The following is a 27,318-nucleotide window of genomic DNA, read 5'->3' on the forward strand; positions in this document are numbered from 1 at the left end:
AACTCAATTACATATCAGCTTATTTCACTCTTTTCTATTTTTTTTTTAAAAATTAATCCAGTGCATGTTTGTTTATTTTGTACATCTTTCCAACATATAAACTCTTTTTTTTTGTTCTTTAGTGTCAATTTTGTATTGTTCTTTTTTGTTTAATTCTGATCGGACTTTTATTATTCATTTCTATGTAGTAATTTGTGGATTTAAAGGTTCTTGTTTTTCATGCTCTTCAAGGTATAATATTGACTTGCTTTTCCAATATCTCCTTTTGGGGTGTGTGTGTGTGTGTGTGTGTGTGTGTGTGTGTGTGTGTTTACAAATACAACCTTTATTGTCAATTTGTTTTAAATTTTTTTCTCTCTAAAACTGTTTTAGAAAAAAAGCCATTAGATTACATCTCCAGACTTAAGCTCACCCCCCTTGGTATCTTATTCTATGATGGAGGCCCCCATACACTTGAGAGCACGTCAAGAACAGGGAACAAATGAGCTATGTTCACATTCCTATTGCTAGGGGACATTCTTAGAAAAAAAGCTACCCAATAACTGTGCCATCTGAATGTGTACTAATTGTCTCTCTACAACAAGCTTTTCAATCATTCATACTTTTCATAGGTATTTAGTGTTCATGATGAATTTTTAGATGTGAAACCACAAAAAAAACATTTCTGTCATTTTTAGAATAAAACAAAGACAAAAGAGAAGCTGAAAATGAAAAGCCAATCTCCATTAATGAGTGGATACGGATGCCCAAAATAATAGAAATAATGTAATTTTTAATTTAGCAGAATGCCCAAAAGCTCCCTATCCATGATGAAGTGGTTTTTATCCCAGGGATTCAAAAAGGAGTGAATGAAATACCATAGACACAATAATAAAAATCAATCCTTCCGGAGTTATGGAAGAATGTTTCTTAGCGTATCACAGTCACTTGCATATTCGTGTACGACAGGGCTCTTCAAATGGTCAAGGAATGGGAGCCATCTAGCACCTTTCTGTCTGTTCGTCTGTCTGTTCATCGTCTATCTTAGTGACCTGTTCCTGTTGCTGGTTCCATCTCCTGCTGCTTTCAGGCTGTCTCACCTGAGCAGCCATCTTGGCCTTCACTGCCTGGCACTTACCTCACCTCTCTATGCCCTGGGTTTCCCCTTTCCAATTACAGCAGATGTAGCATTTGAGGTTTTTCCTTCTGAACAGCAGCCTCATCGGAAATATTTATATTTACATTGTTCTGTGTTCAAATGGGGTCAACGTCTAACCTCTTTAAGGCTAATTCTTTTGTTGCAATGAAGTTAAAAATCACTACATGAATTAAATGGCCACAGTTTGATGAATATAGAGCTAAATAAATGCTGATAACCACAATAGGGGGGAAATTACAAGACTTACTCATGCTCATGGCGTTCTGTTTTGTTTATGTTTTATTGTCAGAAAATTTAGTCAGGAAATGTATTCTATTGAAAACCTTTAGAGTCAAGAACATCATTTGTTAATTACTGGAACTATGTCATATAACATAACAAAGTACTTTACTTTTTGGTGCTTATCAGAAGCTAGAATGAGTCTCAGTTATAATGCTCTTGCCTTGACTATATAATGTTATCATTTCAATTACCATGACTGAGAAAATCCAAGGTATTAAAAATGCAATATTTTCTTTCTAAAATAAAGATCCTTCAGGGCAATGTGTGTCAGACTAAGGCATGAAAATACAAAAGAAAATATATACATATTTTAAAATATTTTTCTTTTTAAGAATTTGAACGAGAAAAAGATCATTGAACAAAATTACATAAAATGTATGGTGCTATAATATATGGACATATGACATTTGAGATAAAATTGAAATGAATTTTTGACCAGTGATGAAAATTCACAGCTCCATGAATCACATTTGTAATGTAAGGAATGCTTCTAATTTCTTGACATAGTGATGGAGATCTAAGAATTGCTTTATGAGGCTACCTCCTCAATGCAATGACAGAACATTTATCTTCCAACAGTAAAGTAAATCATGTTATTGTTACGTTTTTGTAGATTGAGGAAAAATTTGTAGCTCATTTTATATTTAATTATCAATTTAAAGATAATCATTAAATATTTCATTGTTTTTAATTAAAAATTTCAATCACTTCATTTTGCTTATGAAATTTATCTGTGCTTCTTTCATATTTTCCTTAAAGGAAAGATATTTAATTGCATAATGCTCATTTATATATTCTCTTGAGAGCCGAAGAACACATGAATATCTGTTGTCAAACCATTGGGATTTTAGTAGGCTTTATAGTTAGTAATAGTGTATGAAATCTTGGAGAAGCTTTCATATATCTTCATTCTTTCCATCTTTCTTCACAGATGGGTCTCATTTATCTGCATTTAAAATGTTATTTTGACTGAATTTTGTACCTCTGAATTTCTTCATTAAATATGAGGTGATTAAGATACTAAAATGATGTTAAAATACCCCGTTTTAGGAACACTCTGGAGAGTGCAGAGCATATTAAAGTTTACTTGTTGTCATTGAGTCATGCAAGTCTTATGTGTAGTCAGAGTAATTCTAATTTTTAGAACAAACCTTGTCAGTGTTATAGACCAACAAAAAAAAAAACCCAACTGCGAAACCCAACAACAACAAACTAACAAACAGCCTCCCCAAACAAAACAACAGCAAAACGTTCTCTTTGAGGGGTGCAGCTGTATTTGTCACAATAACATTTTTGTGTCATTAATACACACATTATGTATGCACATGAGTCAGACATCCAAACACTGATGGGGGTCCATATAATGCTGAATCATGAAACCCACACCTTACTATGCCACAAAAAAATCATAACACTGCTCATGCCAAAGAAGGTTTTCTGTTGCACAAAGAAATTCACGCCTACCAGCCAAAGGGTTTCTACCATCAGCAATGTGTCTCCCTGGTTTTGAATTTCATGTGAGTGGGTTCTAAACTAAAAGCATCTCTGCGTTGTTCTTTCCTTCAAATCCTTTTGGTTTGGTGTATGTCAATGGATAAATTCCTGCTGCTTTAGTATTCCACACAGCACACAAACTACAGCCTCTTTTATTTCCAGTGGAGATATGCTTTGATAGTTTTCAATCACATGACCACATGCATGTACCCAAATGCATGCATAGATATGTAAGGCAGCAAATGGAACATAGACTGTGGATTCGTTCAGCAAGGATAGACACTGTCCTTTTACCAAGCAAAGTGCTACTTTTAGCTCCCAAGATCTGTTCTGTGGTTATAGGTAGCATTTTCACGACCACTCTTCTCACCTTCTTTCTTACTCAAGGTTTCTATTTCTGCACAAACATCATGACCAAGAAGTAAGTTGGGGAGAAAAGGGTTTATTCAGTTTACACATTGCTGTTCATCACCAAAGGGAGTCAGGACTGAAACTCACACAGATCAGGAAGCAGGAGCTGATGCAGAGGCCATGGGGGGATGTTACTTACTGGCTTGCTTCCCCTGGCTTGCTCAGCTTGCTTTCTTATAGAACCCAAGATTACCAGTCCAGGCACAGTATCACCCACAATGGGCTGGTTCCTACCCTTCATTGATCACTAGTTGAATAAAAGGCTTACAGCTGGGTATCATGGAGGCATTTTCTCAACTGAGCCTCCTTTCTGTGATAACTTCAGCTCGTGTCAAGTTGACACATAAAAGCAGTTAGTCCACCATTTTTTTTCTGGTCTGAGTAAATCTAGCCTTTAAACACTATAGTCTGAGAGGTTAGGGGGATGTTGGATCAGGAATAACAATTGAAATGTAAATAAGAAATACTCAAATTAATAAAGATGAAAAAAACCAGAATTATTTCAGAAAAAAACACTATAGTCTGTGTGACATCGTTTACAAATATAAAAAAAAGTTGTTTTCAAAAAATTGTAATAGAGTAAAGGGTACGGACACAGAACAGACTGAAGAACAATGTATAGTGGTTGATACTGCGTTACACCTGTAGCGCTCTTCAGCTTTATGCTCCCCTTGTCATCGTTCTTTGTCATTCAAGGGTTATCACTACTTTCCTGTACATGTGTCATGTCCAGAGGTTAAGTGTTAGTATTGGAATTGCAGTCTTTCAAGATAGTAGTCTTTCTATCTAGGAGGACAGAGCACTTCTCCCTACTTTCTTTGATCACATCTATTCCTGTATCTGAAAATCAGTTTTCAGGCTTCCCTTGGGGCATAGAGTTGCAGAATCAAACAATGTCTTCCTTTATCCATGGGATCTCTTTCTGCCCACCAATCTGCCAATGAAAAGAAATATTACATTAATCCAGGTGACACAGACTCAGAGTGGCAGATATTGCATATCCTCTCTTTTATGCATATTCTATGTGTTAATTTGATTAATGCATATATGTGGTAGTGGGTGTGGATGAAAATTGTGAAGTTAGAAAGAGGTCTGTAGGACAGAGGAAGCAGTAATGAATGGCTAAAAGGAATAACAAATAAGATATGACATGAATGCGGGAAAAAAGTAGGCTACCAGAAGAAGAAGGCTACAAAGAAGGGAATTGAAGGGGAAATACCTACCAAAACTAAGTATGAATAAAATTGTCACAAGGAGACACAGTGCTTTTCATGCTGGTAAAAAGAAAGATAAAAAGACAAAATGAAATGCTTGTCATGACTCTCAAAAGAAAGTATATAATTTTAACTTTCATCACAGTATATTAAACAAAGCTACTGTTTGCTTAGTATGTGTAACTGACAAACTAATATTTACACTTAGGTTTGTACAGGGCAGAGAGGTATACTATACATTTCTGTACATGTGTTCGTGAATTACTGCTTATACTACTTATAGATTCTGGTATCCACTACTCTAGTTTATTGTATCTTTTTCAGATAAGGAATGACTGATGAAGTAGTTTACATTATGGGTAATGGGGCAATTTAAGGCATTTGTCATTAATGGAATATAATATTCTTTCCAGGTATAGTGGCCCACTCAGCAGGCTGAAGCTAGAAGGTTGTGACTTGAAACCAGCCAGAACCACACAGCTGTCTCTCAAAAAGAAAAGAGAAAAATGGTGAATAAAAGAAAAGACAAAAGAAGAACTTGGGCAGTAGAATATTAGCTGGGAGGGTATATTTAAGTTCAGTTTCAGTTCCTGAATTAGAAATATAGCAACTGCATTTAGATGGAATCATCTAGCAGTCTAAATAGTCCTGTAGTAGCCCAGGGCTGACATTCAGAAAGGATACTGAAGAGTTGGAATTCATTCATTTAGCTATAAATCTAATACAGCCTTGTATATGTATTCCACAGTAACACACATACTCATCTTACTTTCCCCTTATAGCAATCCTTAGTCAGTTCATCTAACTCATTTGAAGTCATTGGTCCTCTTCAGTAATAGAGACCAGATAGATTCCACGTTCTTCTGAACTACAGAGCTGTAGATTCTTTGTAGAATACATTCTGTATCCAGGTAATATTTCTATGTTTGAGCTAAATGGTAACTATTTAAATAAAGATTATTATGCATGTGGGTAAGCCACATTGGTTAATGTGAAGGTTTTATAATTTTAATTAATGCATAGTAGTGTGTCAAAAGGTACAATATATTTCTCCTCACGGCATTTTCTAGAATTGAACAGAACAGAGACACTGAGTACTGTAGCAGATCTAGAATTAGAAGCTTCTTCTGATGATGAACTGTAGCAAAGATATTAATTTTATAGATACACTTTAAGGTGAGTTTCTAAGAATTTTTCACAGTAGGCTAGATCCAGTGGCATGAGTTTTGGAGTTAAAGACATGAGAAAATTGAGGATGAGAGTTTCTTAAAATCTTAAAGGGTGTAAAACATAGATTGGGTTAGCATGTGGATGTTTGATTTTCCAACACAATATACTAAAAGGACCATCTGTGAGGTTAATCTTACCAAATTGTCTCTGGTATAAACTAAGAAGCAAGCCTCTAGGAATTTCCCAGGTCATGTTAACTGAAGTAAAGAAAAAAAAACTTCTAAACGTGTGTGGCACCTTCCAGTGGCAGTCCAGATAAATACAGTCAAAGGGGAAAGTTTGGTTCTCACCTCCATACCATCACGTTTGGCTGGTGAAGCACTCACTGATCGGAAGCTCATCTACTTAGTTGCTTCTGTTACTTTTACTGAAACTGCTATGTCTCTTTCCTGATACCAGAAACCTATGTAAAGGGTATTGACTGTCACCTTCACAGAATCTGTAATCACCTGGCAGACTGACCTCTGTGTCTGAATATGAGGGATTATCTTGATTTTGTTAACTGAAATGGGGATATCTACATGCTGTAGGTAGCATTGCTTTGGGTGGGATCCTGGACTGTATAACATGGTAGGCAACAAGCACCTGCACAGCATCAGGCACCGCTTTCTGCTCCCGATGGTTAATATGATGTCTGCTGTCTTGTCCTGATACTAAATATGATGAGTGCTGTCTGGTCCTGATGGTGGATGTGATGTCTCGTGTCTAAATCCCGGTGGTGGTTCTGATGTCTCCTGTTTGCTCCTGATGGTGGAGGTGATGTGATCAGCCGCTTCAAGTTCCTGCCTGCTTGAGTTCACCACTGCGATGGACTGTGCCTTCACACTGTAAGCCAAGACACACTCCATTCTTGAGTGTCTTTTGTCAGAATATTTATCACAATGAAGGAAAAGAAGCTAAGACACCATTCATTCCCAATGATGGTTAATATTTACAAATGCCAGTAATTCCGTAACCACATGTACGTGGGGCTGGCTCTGAACTGTACTTACTATTGATCGGTTTGTCGGTCTCCATACAAACATAATATCTGTGGACTTGCTGTGTAATTTTTGCCTGGATTTCCAAGCCCCTGCCCCCAGCTTAGCTCTTCCATTCCTCTTGTTCTTCATCATATTCTAGTTATCTATGAATATTAATGTGCTAATGATTTTTAACCTTTTATTTCTATAAAATTTTCAGATTTTCAAACGATTTTAAAATTAGAAATTTCTGCACTGGGGCTGGGCCTGCTACACAGTGGTAGAGTTTATGCTTAGCTGGAGGCCATCAACTCCATCTTTAGTACCATAAAACAAACAAGAGCTTTCACTGAATGATAATTGCAACTTCATTTCTTTGGCTGCTTTGGGGGAAAACTTGGTATTTGTATAATATGAAGACTATCTGATCTTTGTTTATATAATACACTTATTCTTTTGGCTTTAATTCTCTGTATTCTGGTTCACAATGTTATTGCACGGGATTTCTATGTATCTTTTTAGAGTACTTATTTAATACTTCATATTTTCTTCCTACATTCAATAATAGTTTATAACTTCTACTTACATTCTATGTGCTGGTGATGAATTAAAATAAACTTATTTTGCAGTAAAAAATATTGTCCTGGACTTATGATGCTAAGTTTTCGAGTTTTCCATTTGCAGGACTTTTGAATTCCTTTGGACACCATAACCACAGCTCTAACTATTTTATTTATCAATCCCTGTACCACAGTGGATTAATCCCTGTGCGTATCAATCCCTGCTCTGTAGTACATCAATCCCCATACTGTAGTGAGCTGTGTTACTTCACAGCAAGAACGTCTGTTATTGTGGGGGACACAGAAATAGCTGTCATAAGTTCACCATAAAGCCTGAGTGGAAAGTGGCTTCAGGTCCAGTAACCAGAGTACAGGAAGTGTTGCCTGGTTCTGGTAGCCTGAACTTTAAACACTGTATCTTTGTTGTATTCTGTCATCTAATTTTCATGGATCTAAAATACAATTATAGGCAATATTAGTTTTCTATTGTTGCTCCTGGAGGGTCAGGGCCTTTAATATTTGTTTCTTGGCATTTCTGAGAAAGATAATTCCGCTTTTAGGTTGATTTTCATCTCTTTATGCCATGCCATCCCTCCAAAAAAAGATAAATAAAAATAAACCAGAGGCTTATGTTCTGCTGGCAGAAGAGATATATGAAACCTCTTCATAATACTGTGTCTCTGCAGCCCGTGTAGGACCTTTGGCACATACCAGAAGCTCAGGATCAACACAGAGCCTTGGAGAATGAGCAGTCCAGAAGCCATTTCATTGTGAGCCTGGCTCAGCTACTCTGTTCTCCAGAGAATGAGATGCCAGGCCTGATTGCTCCTCTATTCCCTACTGGCTTCAAGCCAATGATCTCGTCATGTTATCAGACTTTTCCTGTCGGTAGCTGTAAAAATTCCAGTTAACTTGTGTCTTCCAAAGAGATAGGAGGAAATGGCTTACTTAAATTAGGTTACTTCAGACACTACACCCAACTATCAAATATCTCTGGGATCTTATAATGAGTGTATATTAATCATCCTTGTAATCACATTTCAGATATTGATTCATGTACTTTCTACATGATTATAGAGGTACATATAGCATACAAGTATAGGAAATTGGAGAATGAGTGTGATGGTCTATGAAGGGTGTATATTTCTCACTTTTCTATGTCATTTCTATTCTTTTTCGTTTCAGCCCTACTAAGTATAAGATCTAAGTATAGAATACATTGTTTTTACTTCTCTATAGTATATATAAAACACATACTTCTGAAATTGACAAATTTAATACATCATATAAATCTTCTGTTGACCACGTGTATAGAATCAGGATGAGATACTGAATATAATCATAAATATTTCATGTACCTCAAGGCTTGCATCTTAGCTATTTGTGAAGGGATGGGAGCAATGGTTAGAGATCTCAGAGACCACTGTCACTGCTCTCCTTCCTTGGAGGCTTTGAGGACTTACTGAAGACAGTCCTGCTGTGGGGACCAACACATAGGATACCAGAAGCAATGATTTCTTGGATAAAAGAGGTGGGAGAAATCAGTTGGAAGAAAAAATGTAATAGCCAGCAAAATTTGAACTATGCAAGCATTTTGAATGTAATTATTTATAAATAAACAAATGCATCTATGCTGCCAGCTCTAAAGCTGGCACCGGAAAAGTCATCTGTGAAAAGTAAAGAATCGGGGCTGGGGATTTAGCTCAGTGGTAGAGCGCTTACCTAGGAAGCGCAAGGCCCTGGGTTCGGTCCCCAGCTCCGAAAAAAAGAATCAAAAAAAAAAAAAAGTAAAGAATCATCTTTCTGCTTCCATATACTGTCCACATTTATTAAGACACAAATGCATTTCAATGTCTATTTTTATTTCTAATACTTTTTAAAATTGTGATTATTTAACGGATAAGATGACATTTATTTATAAAACATTTTGAAGATCAAATGGTACCCAACCATGGTGATGGATTGATCCATCTAATTTTCAACTTTGAAGTTGTGCAAAAGTGATTTCCGGGCTAGTGATACAGGGTAGCATTCTCTTCTCTACTGCAGGGCAGGAGCAGACAACCACAGCTACAAGTGAGAGACATGGTGATAAGGAAATTAATCTGTGATCTGTACAGAGTATTTATCTTTATCCTATGGTGTGTAATGTATTAACTGCATTCAGTTCATTTTGACATGATGCCTTCAAACTATAATAGACTTACCTGGATACAACCCACTGTCTTCTGAGAAGAAAATGTATGTAATTCAAATGACCTTGTGGAAAGTATAGTCACTGTGATTGCTGATAGCATATAATAATGGTGGAAAATTCTAAAGCAGAACAAGCTGAGTGGAATAATTATATTTTAATTGGACTTAATTTAAGAGTATATGTGGTAGAGACCCAATGAGATTTCATGGGATTAGGTGTACAAGTGAAAGGATGATCAGGAAGCAGATGTCATGGAGAAGACAGAAAGCACTGGGACTTGATGAAACCTTTTATATGATAGCAGACTTAATTGAACCCAAGCATCACCAAAGATGGCAACAGAAGCTATGGGAGAGATTGAGAAAACAGGTCAGAATGTTCCTTCCATTTGTCTTTTTAAAAAATAATACATGTCCAAAAGTAGCTTGGCATGGAAAGGGTTTAATTCAGATTCTATGGAAGCAAAGAAGTTACTCAAGACAAGAGTTGAAAGCAGAAAGCACATAGGCACACCACTGACTAGCTTGCTCCCACATTCATGTTCATTCCTACCTTTCTTCTGCAGCCAAGGCTCACCTACTTCGGAATGGTATTACCAACAGGGCTGCACTTTCCTATATCAGTTAGAAATGGAGAAAACTCACCATGGCTAGGCTCATAGAACAATTCAATGGAGGCAATTCCTCAACTGGTGTTTCTACTTCCCAGAAGACAACGACAACAACAACAACATAACCAGTAGACTAGTCAATGAAGAATAGCAAATTTTCCAAGTGCACCACTTATTTTCTTGGCTTGTGCTAAGGGAGTGCTGTGCTGATATCATCATGTAGAGAACACACAGCATGGCAGAGTACAAAGGGAAGAATCATATGACCTTGGGAACTTCCCCATCAGTCACTGAACAGCTTGGTAGTAGTCCAACTTCCTGATTCTGTGGAGGAACCACTATTCCACAGTCTTTCCTTGACATGTCCCAGGGCCTTATACCCTTAGACCTCTGCCAAGGCCCATCCAACCTGGAGCAGGCTGGCACACAGGGAAGTGATTGATATACAAAAATCAAAGTAATGTTTTATATCCAGGTGCTTAGTTTCTGTCTTAAGAAATTCCTCTTTACACCAGAGGGGAAAACTGGAGAATTTAAAGACATTGAAATTATGCAAGACAACCCCTTACCAACATTCTTGACCACTAAGCTCAGAGACTTACATATGAGACTCTGAGCCCATCATCTGCAGTTAGGGGCTGAGCTCTGATGATAGTTTTGTGACCTTGTCTAAATATCTAGCTCTGTATATACTTCAGATTCTTCACTGAGGAACCATGTTAAGATTTTCTGCTTCATAGCTTATAGTTCCTGGAACAGGGTGTTACTACACCTGCAGGTAGAAGGTTACATGGGAAAGACTGTGCACTCCTCTTCTTGAGTGGTCCATGGTTTGTACTGAGAGGTAATAGGATGCTGGCATCAGACAGAAGCAAATAGGATTCCCTTTCCAACTTTGAGGAAGAGCTATTCTGAGAGGCTACACTTCTCATTTATCATAGCCCAAACTGTTCAAGCATTGGCTAAGTAAAATATGTGCCACATCGTTTGTAGAAGAACTTCCACACTTCAAGGAAAGAATAGATGTAAACATGTCACCCAATTCTTTCCTGAAAGGAATGTTACAGAAAAGCTAAAGATTGTTCTTCTCCTTCCCTCCTTAGTCAGCTTTGGACACCAGCTTTCTGTTGGCTCCTAGTTTCTTATTGTAATTAGTACTATGAGATTTCAGACATGGAGGATTTACGTGATCCATAGACAGTTGCAGTATTTTCTCTCAATCACAAAGCATGGGTCTATCTTGTGTTCTTTACTCAATAGAAAGGCAAGACAGGTATACTGGAGGTTATGTCATATGATACAGTCAATCATTACTGTGGACCATATATTCAAAGACAAACTGTGACCCTAACACTATCAGACTTCTCTTGATGGATAAACATGAAATTATTACCTACTGACTAACAACATTGATCCATAAAACTACTGATTATTTCACAATTTCCAGAGAATTGGCCTCTAGATGTAATGCACAGCTATTCTTTGGTTTGGTTTTGTTGTTTTGAAGAAGTTTTTGTTTTGTATGTGTGTGTGTGGTTATTTTTGTGGTGTTGTTTTTTATTTGAATTCAGTATGTTCAAAATAAATATTTGAAAAATCAGATTTTTATGCATTTATATTTGGTTAAAATTGGTCACTTACATTTCAATTTTGGCTTGATGGTTTCTCAAAAGGAGCTAGAATATAATCTAACTTGAACTGCAAACCAACTACAGGTAACCTACTTGTGTAACAAATACTAGTCAATCTCAAATAGGGACTGTTCAAACTATGTTCAAGTTAGACATGTGTCAGATGTACCCATTCAGATTGTCTCTGAACATTATGACATTTGTTCCTGATTACCTTGGTCACTGCCCTCTTTTCTCTTGCCATAGATACTACCTATCAACATAATGGAATCAGGGCATTCTGAAACATTTCTTGTCTAGAGCTATGCAGTGTTCTAGGTTCAGAATTAAATTTAGTAGGAATTTGCAAAATAGATTTATTATGATTTTGTGTTTTAAAGGCATTTCCCAAATTACCAGGAGAAAGTGAAGTATGATACATCCGTGTGAGTAAACCACCAATCACATTTGACTCCATGTGTTTACTGCATTGAATTGCTGTTTGGAAATTCTTTGTGTTCTCTCACGCTCTCCTTCTTCGACAGACCTGTGAGTTGAGAATAAAATTTAAAACAAACAGTATCAGCACCATTTTTCCTTCTGCCTGTCAGTATTTAAGATTACTAAATCTCCCTACTTGACAGATGCCAACATTAATTTCCTCCCATTGTTATGAGTCTCCAGAAATAATGATATCCTTATTACTTACATTTCAGAGCCAATGTCAAAGAGAGCTCCTTTGGATACAACATTGGGGCAATTTGTCAGAAGGCACAGGGTCTTTAAAAGCCAGCCCCAGAGTAGGAGTCAGCTCCCACTTCCTGCCAGGATAGATGAGAAAACCATTTCTAATGAGGAGATGGTGAATCATACAAAGTAGATGAGTTAAGAGGATGAGATGTAGCATAAACCTCGTGTGAATCAGCATACAAATTAGGCCTGCGTTATTTACATTTATTAGTATTACACAAACAATGAGATAATGTTATTGTTCTGCAGACATAACATGTAGTCATTTATGAGAAGGCTTTCATAAAATTCTGCCAATGCTATAAAGCTCTGCTTGAAGTAGATGGAGAGGAAAGAACACATCAATGATTTCTACTGACTATAGACACATTTAAAAACTTCTCTCTACAAAGAGAACCTCAGACCACCTCTTTCCTCTCCACCAATAGCATTATTTGACTGGGTTGGGCAGCTCACTCCTTGAGGGAGAATGTTTCAGAAGGTGCAGGAGGTGCTTAGGGAGACATACGTCTTCTATGGTGTTCAGCAGAAAATGATAAACTCACCAATTTTTAGGTTACTGTCTACTATCTTTTTCCACCCTGTGTCTTTTGACCTCACCATTCAGAGATGAACAAATGTTTCATGATATCGTCAGCCTTGGCTGTTATTGCAGTCCTCAATGGTATAAGGATTGATGAGAAAAAGTAGGTCATCCCCAATTATGCTACTCTGTTGGCCTTGAGGCCAGGCAGGTGTACATACACAGAGAGATGCTCTTACCACCTCTTACCTTCCATTAGAGAACAGCAGGGGCTTGTTCTTAAGAGATGCTATCTGCTTACAACTTTATTCAACTCGGATTGAACTCTTGATTATAGTGATGGTTATGCCTTTATCTGAGTTAACTCCCAATGGCCCATATTTAACAAAATTATCATTTTTAAAATAATCATGTTCTTAATTTTAATTTATACAATATGCCAAGTTTTTTTTAAAAAATATATATTATTACTTTAAATTGCATGGTTGTTGTTTTAGCATACGTTCAGGTGGCTGCAGACAAAGAAGGTGTGCGAGATAGGTGTGATCTCCTAGAGGTGGAACTGCAGGGGCAGCATATGCTCTTCACCATTTCAGCAAGCAAATCTGTATATGCACAGAAAGTGTAAATCCATGCACGACCTTGCATTTCAGAGTGGGGGATTTTAATCAAGCCTTTATTATAAGCCAATAAGAATTAACAATTGCTTGCATTGGGATAACAACCTAAGTTGATCTTCTCTAGGTTGCTCTTCTTACGACATCACATCTCAGACATTTCTAACCTGTCAAACCTCTTCCTGGACTAAATACACTTTTTTTTTTATTAACTTGAGTATTTCTTATATACATTTCGAGTGTTGTTCCCTTTCCCTGTTTCCGGGCAAACATATCCCTCCCCCCTCCCCTTCTTTATGAGTGTTCCCCTCCCCACCCTCCCCCCATTGCCGCCCTCCCCCCAACAATCTAGTTCACTGGGGTCTTAGCAGCACCCAGGGCTTCCCCTTCCACTGGTGCTCTTACTAGGATATTCATTGCTACCTATGAGGTCAGAGTCCAGGGTCAGTCCATGTATAGTCTTTAGGTAGTGGCTTAGTCCCTGGAAGCTCTGGTTGCTTGACATTGTTGTACATATGGGGTCTCGAGCCCCTTCAAGCTCTTCCAGTTCTTTCTCTGATTCCTTCAACGGGGGTCCTATTCTCAGTTCAGTGGTTTGCTGCTGGCATTCGCCTCTGTGTTTGCTGTATTCTGGCTGCGTCTCTCAGGAGCAATCTACATCCGGCTCCTGTCGGTCTGCACTTCTTTGCTTCATCCATCTTGTCTAATTGGATGGCTGTATATGTATGGGCCACATGTGGGGCAGGCTCTGAATGGGTGTTCCTTCAGTCTCTGTTTTAATCTTTGCCTCTCTCTTCCCTGCCAAGGGTATTCTTGTTCCCCTTTTAGAGAAGGAGTGAAGCATTCACATTTTGATCATCCATCTTGAGTTTCTTTTGTTCTAGGCATCTAGGGTAATTCAAGCACTAAATACACTTTTAAAGAGTCCCTACTCCCCCACACCCTCGGATCCCAGCCCGCAGCAGCTCTCTGCTCCCAGACCCCGTGGGAAAGAGACCTCACCGCCTGGTCAGGTGGGCACTCCTAAGGCTGCAGAGCGGAAGAGACCACCAACACTGCCCACCCCTGCCCACATCCCTGGCCCAAGAGGAAACTGTATAAGGCCTCTGGGCTCCCGTGGGGGAGGGCCCAGGAGTGGCAGGACCTCTGCCTGAGACACCGCCGGAACCTGAAGGAAACAGACCGGATAAACAGTTCTCTGCAACCAAATCCCGTGGGAGGGAGAGCTAAACCTTCAGAGAGGCAGACACGCCTGGGAAACCAGAAGAGAATGCACTCTTAATACACATCTCGGACGCCAGAGGAAAACACCAAAGGCCATTTGGAACCCTGGTGCACTGAAGCTCCCGGAAGGGGCGGCGCATATCTTCCTGGTTGCTGCCGCTGCAGAGAGCCCGTGGGAAGCACCCCACGACCGAACTTGAGCCTCGGGACCACAGGTAAGACCAACTTTTCTGCTGCAAGAAAGCTGCCAGGTGAACTCAAGACACAGGCCCACAGGAACAGCTGAAGACCTGTAGAGAGGAAAAACTACACGCCCGAAAGCAGAACACTCTGTCCCCAGAACTGACTGAAAGAGAGGAAAACAGGTCTACAGCACTCCTGACACACAGGCTTATAGGACAGTCTAGCCACTGTCAGAAATAGCAGAACAAAGTAACACTAGAGATAATCTGATGGCAAGAGGCAAGCGCAGGAACCCAAGCAACAGAAACCAAGACTACATGGCATCATCGGAGCCCAATTCTCCCACCAAAACAAACATGGAATATCCAAACACACCAGAAAAGCAAGATCTAGTTTCAAAATCATATTTGATCATGATGCTGGAGGACTTCAAGAAAGACATGAAGAACTCCCTTAGGGAAACACAGGAAAACATTAATAAACAAGTAGAAGCCTACAGAGAGGAATCGCAAAAATCCCTGAAAGAATCGCAAAAATCCCTGAAAGAATTCCAGGAAAACACAATCAAACAGTTGAAGGAATTAAAAATGGAAATAGAAGCAATCAAGAAAGAACACATGGAAACAACCCTGGATATAAAAAACCAAAAGAAGAGACAAGGAGCTGTAGATACAAGCCTCACCAACAGAATACAAGAGATGGAAGAGAGAATCTCAGGAGCAGAAGATTCCATAGAAATCATTGACTCAACTGTCAAAGATAATGTAAAGCGGAAAAAGCTACTGGTCCAAAACATACAGGAAATCCAGGACTCAATGAGAAGATCAAACCTAAGGATAATAGGTATAGAAGAGAGTGAAGACTCCCAGCTCAAAGGACCAGTAAATATCTTCAACAAAATCATAGAAGAAAACTTCCCTAACCTAAAAAAAGAGATACCCATAGGCATACAAGAAACCTACAGAACTCCAAATAGATTGGACCAGAAAAGAAACACCTCCCGTCACATAATAGTCAAAACACCACACGCACAAAATAAAGAAAGAATATTAAAAGCAGTAAGGGAAAAGGGTCAAGTAACATATAAAGGCAGACCTATCAGAATCACACCAGACTTCTCGCCAGAAACTATGAAGGCCAGAAGATTCTGGACTGATGTCATACAGACCCTAAGAGAACACAAATGCCAGCCCAGGTTACTGTATCCTGAAAAACTCTCAATTAACATAGATGGAGAGAACAAGATATTCCATGACAAAACCAAATTTACACAATATCTTTCTACAAATCCAGCACTACAAAGGATAATAAATGGTAAAGCCCAACATAAGGAGGCAAGCTATACCCTAGAAGAAGCAAGAAACTAATCGTCTTGGCAACAAAACAAAGAGAATAAAAGCACACAAACATAACCTCACATCCAAATATGAATAAAACGGGAAGCAATAATCACTATTCCTTAATATCTCTCAACATCAATGGCCTCAACTCCCCAATAAAAAGACATAGATTAACAAACTGGATACGCAACGAAGACCCTGCATTCTGCTTCCTACAGGAAACACACCTCAGAGACAAAGACAGACATTACCTCAGAGTGAAAGGCTGGAAAACAATTTTCCAAGCAAATGGTCAGAAGAAGCAAGCTGGAGTAGCCATTCTAATATCAAATAAAATCAATTTTCAACTAAAATTCATCAAAAAAGATAAGGAAGGACACTTCATATTCATCATAGGAAAAATCCACCAAGATGAACTCTCAATCCTAAATATCTATGCCCCAAATACAAGGGCACTTACATATGTAAAAGAAACCTTACTAAAGCTCAAAACACACATTGCACCTCACACAATAATAGTGGGAGATTTCAACACCCCACTGTCATCAATGGACAGATCATGGAAACAGAAATTAAACAGAGATGTAGACAGACTAAGAGAAGTCATGAGCCAAATGGACTTAACGGATATTTATAGAACATTCTATCCTAAAGCAAAAGGATATACCTTCTTCTCAGCTCCTCATGGTACTTTCTCCAAAATTGACCGTATAATTGGTCAAAAAACGGACCTCAACAGGTACAGAAATATAGAAATAATCCCATGCGTGCTATCGGACCACCACGGCCTAAAACTGGTTTTCAATAACAATCAAGGAAGAATGCCCACATATACTTGGAAATTGAACAATGCTCTACTCAATGATAACCTTGTCAAGGAAGAAATAAAGAAAGAAATTAAAAACTTTTTAGAATTTAATGAAAATGAAGGTACAACATACCCAAACTTATGGGACACAATGAAAGCTGTGCTAAGAGGAAAACTCATAGCGCTGAGTGCCTGCAGAAAGAAACAGGAAAGAGCATATGTCAGCAGCTTGACAGCACACCTAAAAGCTCTAGAACAAAAAGAAGCAAATACACCCAGGAGGAGTAGAAGGCAGGAAATAATCAAACTCAGAGCTGAAATCAACCAAGTAGAAACAAAAAGGACCATAGAAAGAATCAACAGAACCAAAAGTTGGTTCTTTGAGAAAATCAACAAGATAGATAAACCCTTAGCCAGACTAACGAGAGGACACAGAGAGTGCGTCCAAATTAACAAAATCAGAAATGAAAAGGGAGACATAACAACAGATTCAGAGGAAATTCAAAAAATCATCAGATCTTACTATAAAAACCTATATTTAACAAAACTTGAAAATCTTCAGGAAATGGACAATTTCCTAGACAGATACCAGGTACCAAAGTTAAATCAGGAACAGATAAACCAGTTATACAACCCCATAACTCCTAAGGAAATAGAAGCAGTCATTAAATGTCTCCCAACCAAAAAGAGCCCAGGGCCAGACGGGTTTAGTGCAGAATTCTATTAAACCTTCATAGAAGACCTCATACCAATATTATCCAAACTATTTCACAAAATTGAAACAGATGGAGCCCTACCGAATACCTTCTACGAAGCCACAATTACTCTTATACCTAAACCACACAAAGACACAACAAAGAAAGAGAACTTCAGACCAATTTCCCTTATGAATATCGAAGCAAAAATACTCAACAAAATTCTGGCAAACCGAATTCAAGAGCACATCAAAACAATCATCTACCATGACCAAGTAGGCTTCATCCCAGGCATGCAGGGATGGTTTAATATACAGAAAACCATCAACGTGATCCATTATATAAACAAACTGAAAGAACAAAACCACATGATCATTTCATTAGACGCTGAGAAAGCATTTGACAAAATTTAATACCCCTTCATGATAAAAGTCCTGGAAAGAATAGGAATTCAAGGCCCATACCTGAACATAGTAAAAGCCATATACAGCAAACCAGTTGCTAACATTAAACTAAATGGAGAGAAACTTGAAGCAATCCCACTAAAATCAGGGACTAGACAAGGCTGCCCACTCTCTCCCTACTTATTCAATATAGTTCTTGAAATTCTAGCCAGAGCAATCAGACAACAAAAGGAGGTCAAGGGGATACAGATCAGAAAAGAAGAAGTCAAAATATCACTATTTGCAGATGATATGATAGTATATTTAAGTGATCCCAAAAGTTCCACCAGAGAACTACTAAAGCTGATAAACAACTTCAGCAAAGTGTCTGGGTATAAAATTATCTCAAATAAATCAGTTGCCTTCCTCTATACAAAAGAGAAACAAGCCGAGAAAGAAATTAGGGAAACGACACCCTTCATAATAGACCCAAATAATATAAAGTACCTCGTTGTGACTTTAACAAAGCAAGTAAAAGATCTGTACAATAAGAACTTCAAGACACTGAAGAAGGAAATTGAAGAAGACCTCAGAAGATGGAAAGATCTCCCATGCTCATGGATTGGCAAGATTAATATAGTAAAAATGGCCATTTTACCAAAAGCGATCTACAGATTCAATGCAATCCCCATCAAAATACCAATCCAATTCTTCAAAGAGTTAGACAGAACAATTTGCAAATTCATGTGGAATAACAAAAAACCCAGGATAGCTAAAGCTATCCTCAACAATAAAAGGACTTCAGGGGGAATCACTATCCCTGAACTCAAGCAGTATTACAGAGCAATAGTGATAAAAACTGCATGGTATTGGTACAGAGACAGACAGATAGACCAATGGAATAGAATTGAAGACCCAGAAATGAACCCACACACCTATGGTCACTTGATTTTTGACAAAGGAGCCAAAACCATCCAATGGAAAAAAGATAGCATTTTCAGCAAATGGTGCTGGTTCAACTGGAGAGCAACATGTAGAAGAATGCAGATCGATCCATGCTTATCACCCTGTACAAAGCTTAAGTCCAAGTGGATCAAGGACCTCGACATCAAACCAGACACACTCAAACTAATAGAAGAAAAACTAGGGAAGCATCTGGAACACATGTGCACTGGAGAAAATTTCCTGAACAAAACACCAATGGCTTACGCTCTAAGATCAAGAATCGACAAATGGGATCTCATAAAACTGCAAAGCTTCTGTAAGGCAAAGGACACTGTGGTTAGGACAAAACAGCAACCAACAGATTGGGAAAAGATCTTTACCAATCCTACAACAGATAGAGGCCTTATATCCAAAATATACAAAGAACTCAAGAAGTTAGACCGCAGGGAAACAAATAACCCTATTAAAAATGGGGTTCAGAGCTAAACAAAGAATTCACAGCTGAGGAATGCCGAATGGCTGAGAAACACCTAACGAAATGTTCAACATCTTTAGTCCTAAGGGAAATGCAAATCAAAACAACCGTGAGATTTCACCTCACACCAGTGAGAATGGCTAAGATCAAAAACTCAGGGGACAACAGATGCTGGCGAGGATGTGGAGAAAGAGGAACACTCCTCCTTTGTTGGTGGGATTGCAAATTAGTACAACCATTCTGGAAATCAGTCTGGAGGATCCTCAGAAAATTGGACATTGAACTGCCTGAGGATCCAGCTATACCTCTCTTGGGCATATACCCAAAAGATGCCCCAACATATAAAAAAGACATGTGCTCCACTATGTTCATTGCAGCCTTATTTATAATAGCCAGAAGCTGGCAAGAACCGAGATGCCCTTCAACAGAGGAATGGATACAGAAAATGTTGTACATCTACACAATGGAATATTACTCAGCTATCAAAAACAACGACTTTTTGAAATTCGTAGGCAAATGGTTGGAACTGGAAAACATCATCCTGAGTGAGCTAACCCAATCACAGAAAGACATACATGTTATGCACTCATTGATAAGTGGCTATTAGCCCAAATGCTTGAATTACCCTAGATGCCTAGAACAAATGAAACTCAAGACGGATGATCAAAATGTGAATGCTTCACTCCTTGTTTAAAAGGGGAACAAGAATACCCTTGGCAGGGAAGAGAGAGGCAAAGATTAAAACAGAGACTGAAGGAACACCCATTCAGAGCCTGCCCCACATGTGGCCCATACATATACAGCCACCCAATTAGACAAGATGGATGAAGCAAAGAAGTGCAGACTGACAGGAGCCGGATGTAGATCGCTCCTGAGAGACACAGCCAGAATACAGCAAATACAGAGGCGAATGCCAGCAGCAAACCACTGAACTGAGAATAGAACCCCCGTTGAAGGAATCAGAGAAAGAACTGGACGAGCTTGAAGGGGCTCGAGACCCCAAAAATACAACAATGTCAAGCAACCAGAGCTTCCAGGGACTAAGCCACTACCTAAAGACTATACATGGACTGACCCTGGACTCTGACCTCATAGGTAGCAATGAATATCCTAGTAAGAGCACCAGTGGAAGGGGAAGCCCTGGGTCCTGCGAAGACTGAACCCCCAGTGAACTAGACTGTTGGGGGGATGGCGTCAAAGGGGGAGGGTGGGGAAGGGAACACCCAAAAAGAAGGGGAGGGGGGAGGGGAATTTTGCCTGGAAACCGGGAACGGGAATAACACTCGAAATGTATATAAGAAATACTCAAGTTAATAAAAAAAAATAAAATAAAAAAAAGAGTCCCTACTCCCTGGATTTTTCTACTTCAACATTTCAATTTCTACTCTCTTTAACTATTACAATGTATTTACAAAATGAAGGACTACAACATTTTCCCTTTTAGCAATGAGACATTTTGCTTTGCTGGCTTCTGCCTAGGAAGAAATCTTTTGGGGAAGAATTTATAACCTGGCAGGTGTCATCTTGAAAAATAGCTGAAGCAAAGTGTAATTTCTCATACCCCAGTGGTGTAATGATAAAAAGATATTAATTGTCCTGTGAAGTGTTGTTATTTTAAGGTGCCTAATTTTAATACCGCGTGGATGATGTAAGCCATGTAAACAAAGAATGCAGATACAGGTCTGTCATTGGAATCAGCCTTTTTAAACATATATAGAAAATGTAGGTGTGTGTTTTTGAGGGGTCAAGGACAAAAAGAAAAAGGAAGTAAAGAGAAAAGGTGAACACTTTCAAATAGTGGCGTTTGAGCACTAAATAATAGATAAGACATCAAGTTTTCAATTTTTCCTAGTTCAATTTTGCATGTCTTTTCTTAGAATATTATATAGAGCATAAATATGTTATTGCTATATTCACTAATGCAGGAGGCCATTCACAGGCGATGAACAAGTTCTTGCTGCTAAATGACTGCTCTCTAGTCCATGAAATAAGAAGGCACAAATCACTACATTATGAAGCAAAATAGCATAATTTTCTGGGAAAATGTAACAAGCTGTGGGCCGTAGTGTTTCACAGTGTGCTGGAAATAATCACCCATGGAAGTCAAGGAAGAAGTCTTTAAGAGTGACAATTTGTGTGCTGAACCTTAAAAGTTTGCAACCGAGAGAAAGGTGAATACAGCAAAGGACATGGAGATGTGAGAAAAGTAGACAAAGGAGCGATGCATTTGTGAGGTGTGTGTGTGTGTGTGTGTGTGTGTGTGTGTGTGTGTGTGTGTGTGTGCGCGTGCGCGTGCACTATGCTATGTATATATGTGTGTGTGTACATATGTGTGAGTATGGTGTGTGTGTGTGTGCATGAACGTGTGTGTGTATGACTATAGTCACATGTTCCAAAACCAATATTATTTCTAAATAGAGGGGTTGTCAGTAAAAAATACAAATGTCCCATGAGTGGCAGCATGGAAAGCACTGAGACGTCTCTGGATTTAGAAAATACAGATGACGGGAAGAAGACGACCAAACTTCTATCTCACCTAAAGGTACTTATATCCTCTCTATTCCCAGCAGAAAAGCAGTGATCCATGATGGAATGCCCAGTTACCGCCTGCTAAGTCTAAATTTGACTTCCTTCAACTTATCATAATACTAAGTATGACCCTTAATATGTCCCTCCCCACCTTCAAATATTCTCCGTGCACATTTTGAATTTAAACTGTCATGTTATGAAATAGATAACATGTCCTTTCCTCTCCTTTATCACTCACATAGAAGGATTCTGTGTAGACTGAGAGTTTCCTACTGATAGGCAACTGGTCTATGTAGCCTGTGTAAGATAGACTTCTGCAGGGTGCAGGGCATATAATCTTCCCACGGAGTCAAACCTTTGGCCAGTGTTTGTTCATCGAGTGTCAGAGATACTGTAAGTGGTAGATGCATACTAGAGATGTGCTGTTAAATGATTTGTTACCCTTTGTAGTTTATCTCATAATTGTTTAAGTCCCTAGAAGCTAATGTGGAGATTTAGAAAGTAAGCCTGATGGACACATGTAGGAATAGGAAACTTCAATCAACGTTGTCTCTAGTTGGTTGTTTTATGGACTTGACTGTGGGACATTTTTATTTTTATTTTTCATTGATATGAAAATGGCTCAGTCCACTGAGGAAGGTTTCATCCTTAGGCAGACAGACCTGGCTGTATAAGAAAGGTAACTGAATGTAAGTGTGAAAGCAAGCGAGAAAACTTAATTTCTTCATGGTTTCTGCTTCAGTTCCTACTTCAAGTTCCTACCCTGAGCTTTTGCCCTAAATTTCTTCAATAAGAAACTTTAACCTGTAAGCTGCACTAAACCCTTTTCCCAGGTTGCTTTTGTTCATAATGGTGATAACAGCAACACAAAGAAAACTAGGAAGCTCCCTTTTGTTGTGTCTGATTCTATTTGCCTCAGAAACTGTCTGTCTATCATACTATCCAGTCAATTTAACAAGAGCAATAGGGTTCGCTATTACATATGTTAAGAAGTGTGGATGCTATGTGAAAATCTATCTCTTGTCAAAAAGGTATTGAAAGACCAAGTCTACCCTATCTCGGGACTGGCCTCTATCTTAAAAAAAAAAAAAGAGTCTGAGAACTAGACCTGGAGCTGAACCCAAGCTATACCCAAGTACCAGGAAGGACCCCATGGCTTGTCCTTGGCCCATATCCCAAATCTACTCCCTAGATACTTCCTAGCAACAACCTATCAATATTAATATGATTGATTCAGATGTATCTTTAGACGGTTTATCTAGTTTTGCTACAGAGCACCCACCTATAGGCTTGCAATAGTTATTCAGTTAGATGTTTGCCAGGCTGGAAACCCCTTTCCTTTCTCGCCATTTTCTATATAACCTTGTCCTGCTGAGGGCTCAAGACTGATTCACAGTCCTGTCAGGGTTGGCGATAAGTAGGCCAGAGCTCAAGCTTGAATGGTGTGATTGCATCATTGCATCAGACTAAGCTCCATGGTGGTCTTTGGGGGCTGGCAAATGAGGTACAACAGTTTTCCCCATAAGATTAATATCACACTACATACCATATCCTTCCAAGGCCTGTTTCTTCATTTTCACTTCACCCAGGATTTCAGGTAAGCCACATGTCTCACTGTGGAGCCAGGCTGCAGGAAAGGGGAGGAGTATTTGACTTCTTCTGTGCAGAGCAGGCCTCACAATCACTAACTACCACTGAATCATCACTAGTAGCAATGCGTCTAATTCTGTCTCAAGGGTCCAGTGAAACATTTATTCTTCCTTACATACAGAGAGCATGTAAAATAAATCAGATTAATAACTTCATGTCGTAATACTGGAGTGAACATATAGGAGTCAATCAAGTAGTTTGGTGTTTTGAGTGTAGGAATCTGGTCTTGTTTTTCTACTTGGTGTGTTCAGGGTACTTTCTTATCTTTTTTTCTGCTAGTGTGATATATTATTTTGATGTTTGTATTCTAGTTGTTGAAAGTATAGAAAATAATGGTTAATATAATTTCTTTTGGTGTGGTTTGTGAACCCACCACACTTCAAGTATAGGTGTGCAACCAACGCCCATGAAAAGCAATAAAAGCCTATTGATGACACCATGTCTCTCTAGGTCTCTTCAATTTCAGGTATACTCAGAAAAGTATAGAAGTTCCTTTCAAGGCAAATTGATATATTTTCAGAAATCAAACTCATTTTCTGTGCCTTTCCATGTACACTTGTATAACTAAGCTGTCCTCAAGATTCCCTGCGAGCACAGTAATCAAGGGAAAGAGGACAGATGCAAGCAGGTTGATTGACAGCTGGAAGCCATAGTTTTGAACATTTGTACAAAGTAGGAAAAAATAAAAATCTTTTAAACCCTGACAAAATGTATAACACTTTTGTAACTTTTCAGAGACAATGAAGTGACTGTTTTCTTAGTGATGTAGTTTATAGGGGAATGTTTTGCTCTCTTATTTGGGATACCTAAACATTGCTTATGGAGCAATCAAAACACATCATAAAGTATCACAAATGAACTAGGAGAAGAAAATAAAGCTTACTTTATACTGAATATTTTCTCTACATACTTAACGTGACAGCTGCTTCTTATATTTTTCATGGATTTTTCAGAAGCCATCCAGTCAAATAACTTGTGAGGTTTTATGGAGAGCTTTATGCCAAGGTGACCAGGTGTCAAGAGATTATACAGCACAAGAGCATCATATTGTTCCCTTCAGCAAAAGGAGCTGCTACGTTCCTTCAACTTTTCTTTCGCTCTCTCTCACTTTCTTGCTGTTTTACATCCCATCCCTTCTTTCCAAATGCCTTCCTCCTTTCCTCTTGTTGGCTTCTGTAGCGCTCTCTCTCTCTCTCTCTCTCTCTCTCTCTCTCTCTCTCTCTCTCTCTCTCTCGTAGAGTAAGCGATATAATGAAACCAGGTCCTTGAGCATGCTAAGCAAGTGCTCTACATTGGAAGCCATATTTCACTGCATTTTCATCTTAGATACTCTGACTATTGAGGTTTAGGCAAAGTAAGGAAGGAGAAGAGAATTAAAAGAAACAATGTGAAAAAAGAAGCCCAGAGAAGGCTTTTATTTGGAAACATCTGACACTCATCAGTTATAAGCAATTATCCCTCCCGTTACAAGCAACTACCCACACCACAATAACACTAAGGTTTTTATCCTTGTCATTTGTCCACATCTTCATGTTTCTATTTTCCATTCATTTCTGAGGGATAAGAACAGAAGGGATTCAAATACAAGATAACTTCAGTGAGAAGAATTACCGTGATATTAACATGGAAATGGTTGGAAATATCCTTAAAGAAAGGTCCTGAAGTCTTGGTTATTAATCCAAGAACTTGTATTTAAGAACAAACGGGATTTCATGACTGATAATGGTCATAAGAGCTTTGGTGGCCATTCTGATTCTCAAGTTGTGAGTGGAAGAATCCTGAGCACCAATGGGATATAGTCATCTGAGAATGAGATGTACTTACTGGGTATGTGGTCTGGTATTCTAGTGCCCTATAACGTTTTTGTAGAAGGAAAACAAATGACTGCTGGTCCTGTGATGTTTCTTCATCTCCAAGGAGGTCGAGTCATGAGACTTGAAAATTATGAAGACAACTGTTCTTTCCTTTCTATTTTTGAAACCCACATCAAGCAGATCACATTAGATGTTTTCAGATGGAGAAGATGATAAAGAATTTGTAGGATTGTCTCAGTTAAGAAACATTGGTTGAAATTTCAGAAACCATAGAACCTACTTTTAAGAACCTACTTAGGGTTTCTATTGTCATCATGAAACACCATAACCAAATGCACATTGGGGCAGAAATGATTTATTTGGTGTATAGTCCATTCTGTAGCTCATTGCTGAAAGAAGGAAGCCACAACAGGTACTTAAGAAGGACAGAAACCTGGAGGCAGGAGCTTATTCAGAGGCCATTGAGAGGTGCTGTTTACTGACTTGTTCCTCATGGCTTGTTCAGCCTTCTTTTTTTAAAATCCAGGACTGCACCCAACCAGTGAACAGAAGCTGCTGACCCCTCTGCTTGAATTAGGGAGGAAGCTAAGGAGGAGAGCAACCATGTAGGAAGACCAGCAGTCTCAATTAACACGGACCCCCGAGATCTCTTAGACACTGGATCAAATCAGGCAGCATATGCCAGCTGATATGAGACCTACAACACATATACAACAGAGGACTGTGTTTGGGTTCAGTCAGAGAAGATGCTCCAAATCCTTACAAGACTGGAGTCCCCAGGAAATTTAGAGGTCTGGTGGGGTGGGTGGGATGGGGACATCCTTGTGGAGACAGGGAGGTGGGAGGGGCTGGGGGCTGGGGAGAAGGTACGGAATATGGAACTCGCAGGGGTGGACTAGGAAGTGAATAAAATTTGGAGTGTAAAAGGTGGACTGCACCCTCTCCCATGAATAACTAATTTTAAAACTGCACCATAATGGCTTTGTTGGGCACCAATGCGGGGAGAAGCCCTTTGTCACACCAAGGTTGGACCCTTCAGTGTAGGGAAATATTAGGGCGAGAGGTGGGAAGGGGTGTGTGATTGGGTGGGGGAGAAACCCTCATACAAGAAGGAGGAGGGGGATGGGATAGGAGGTTTATGGATGAGAAGCCAGGACAGGGGCTGACATTTGAAATGTAAATAAAAAATATCCAATAAAAAATCTATGATAAAAAATAAAATAAAAACTGCACCATATGCTTTTGCTTCTAGTCCAGTCTTATGGAGGCATTTTCTCAATTTAGGCTTCATGTCAAATGACTATAGCTTATGTAAAGTTGACACAAATCTATCCATCACAGTCACTTTAAGTATCAGAGAGTATAACTAGTTTTTGAGAAGGAACCTTAGGAAGGATCAAAACTTTCCAAAGCAAATAACTTTTTTTCTCTCAAGAAAGAAATCATAGGAAATAAGACGCAAAGCCTGGTTCAGAGGCCATGTCTGTAGTGACTACAGTTTCCTCTTCATTTGGCTCAGTCAGGTTGGCTTTGAACACTCAGTCCTTCTGTCCCTATTTTCAGAGCAGTGAGGTTACTGGCCAGTTCCATTGCACTTGGTATTAGTCTTTGACAATGAGGATTTCACAGAGGCAGAACCACAATGTTGGCATTGAATTTCTGAAAACCTTCAGG

General features: G+C 38.9%; 1 long non-coding RNA gene across 2 annotated transcripts in view; it reads left to right on the forward strand.

Annotated features, from left to right (window-relative positions):
• The window catches only part of LOC108352797 (uncharacterized), a 53,302-nt gene extending 40,807 nt beyond the window's left edge, over positions 1-12,495 (forward strand). For both annotated transcript variants that reach the window (XR_001841193.3, XR_005493416.2), the window contains 3 exons: positions 4,953-5,048; positions 6,437-6,596; positions 12,110-12,495. This is a non-coding gene — a long non-coding RNA (uncharacterized LOC108352797). The remainder of the gene's footprint in view (positions 1-4,952; positions 5,049-6,436; positions 6,597-12,109) is intronic.
• The last annotated feature ends 14,823 nt before the right edge of the window (positions 12,496-27,318 follow it).

The sequence above is a fragment of the Rattus norvegicus genome, chromosome 14, assembly GCF_036323735.1.
Source record: "Rattus norvegicus strain BN/NHsdMcwi chromosome 14, GRCr8, whole genome shotgun sequence".
NCBI classification, from domain to species: Eukaryota; Metazoa; Chordata; class Mammalia; order Rodentia; family Muridae; genus Rattus; species Rattus norvegicus.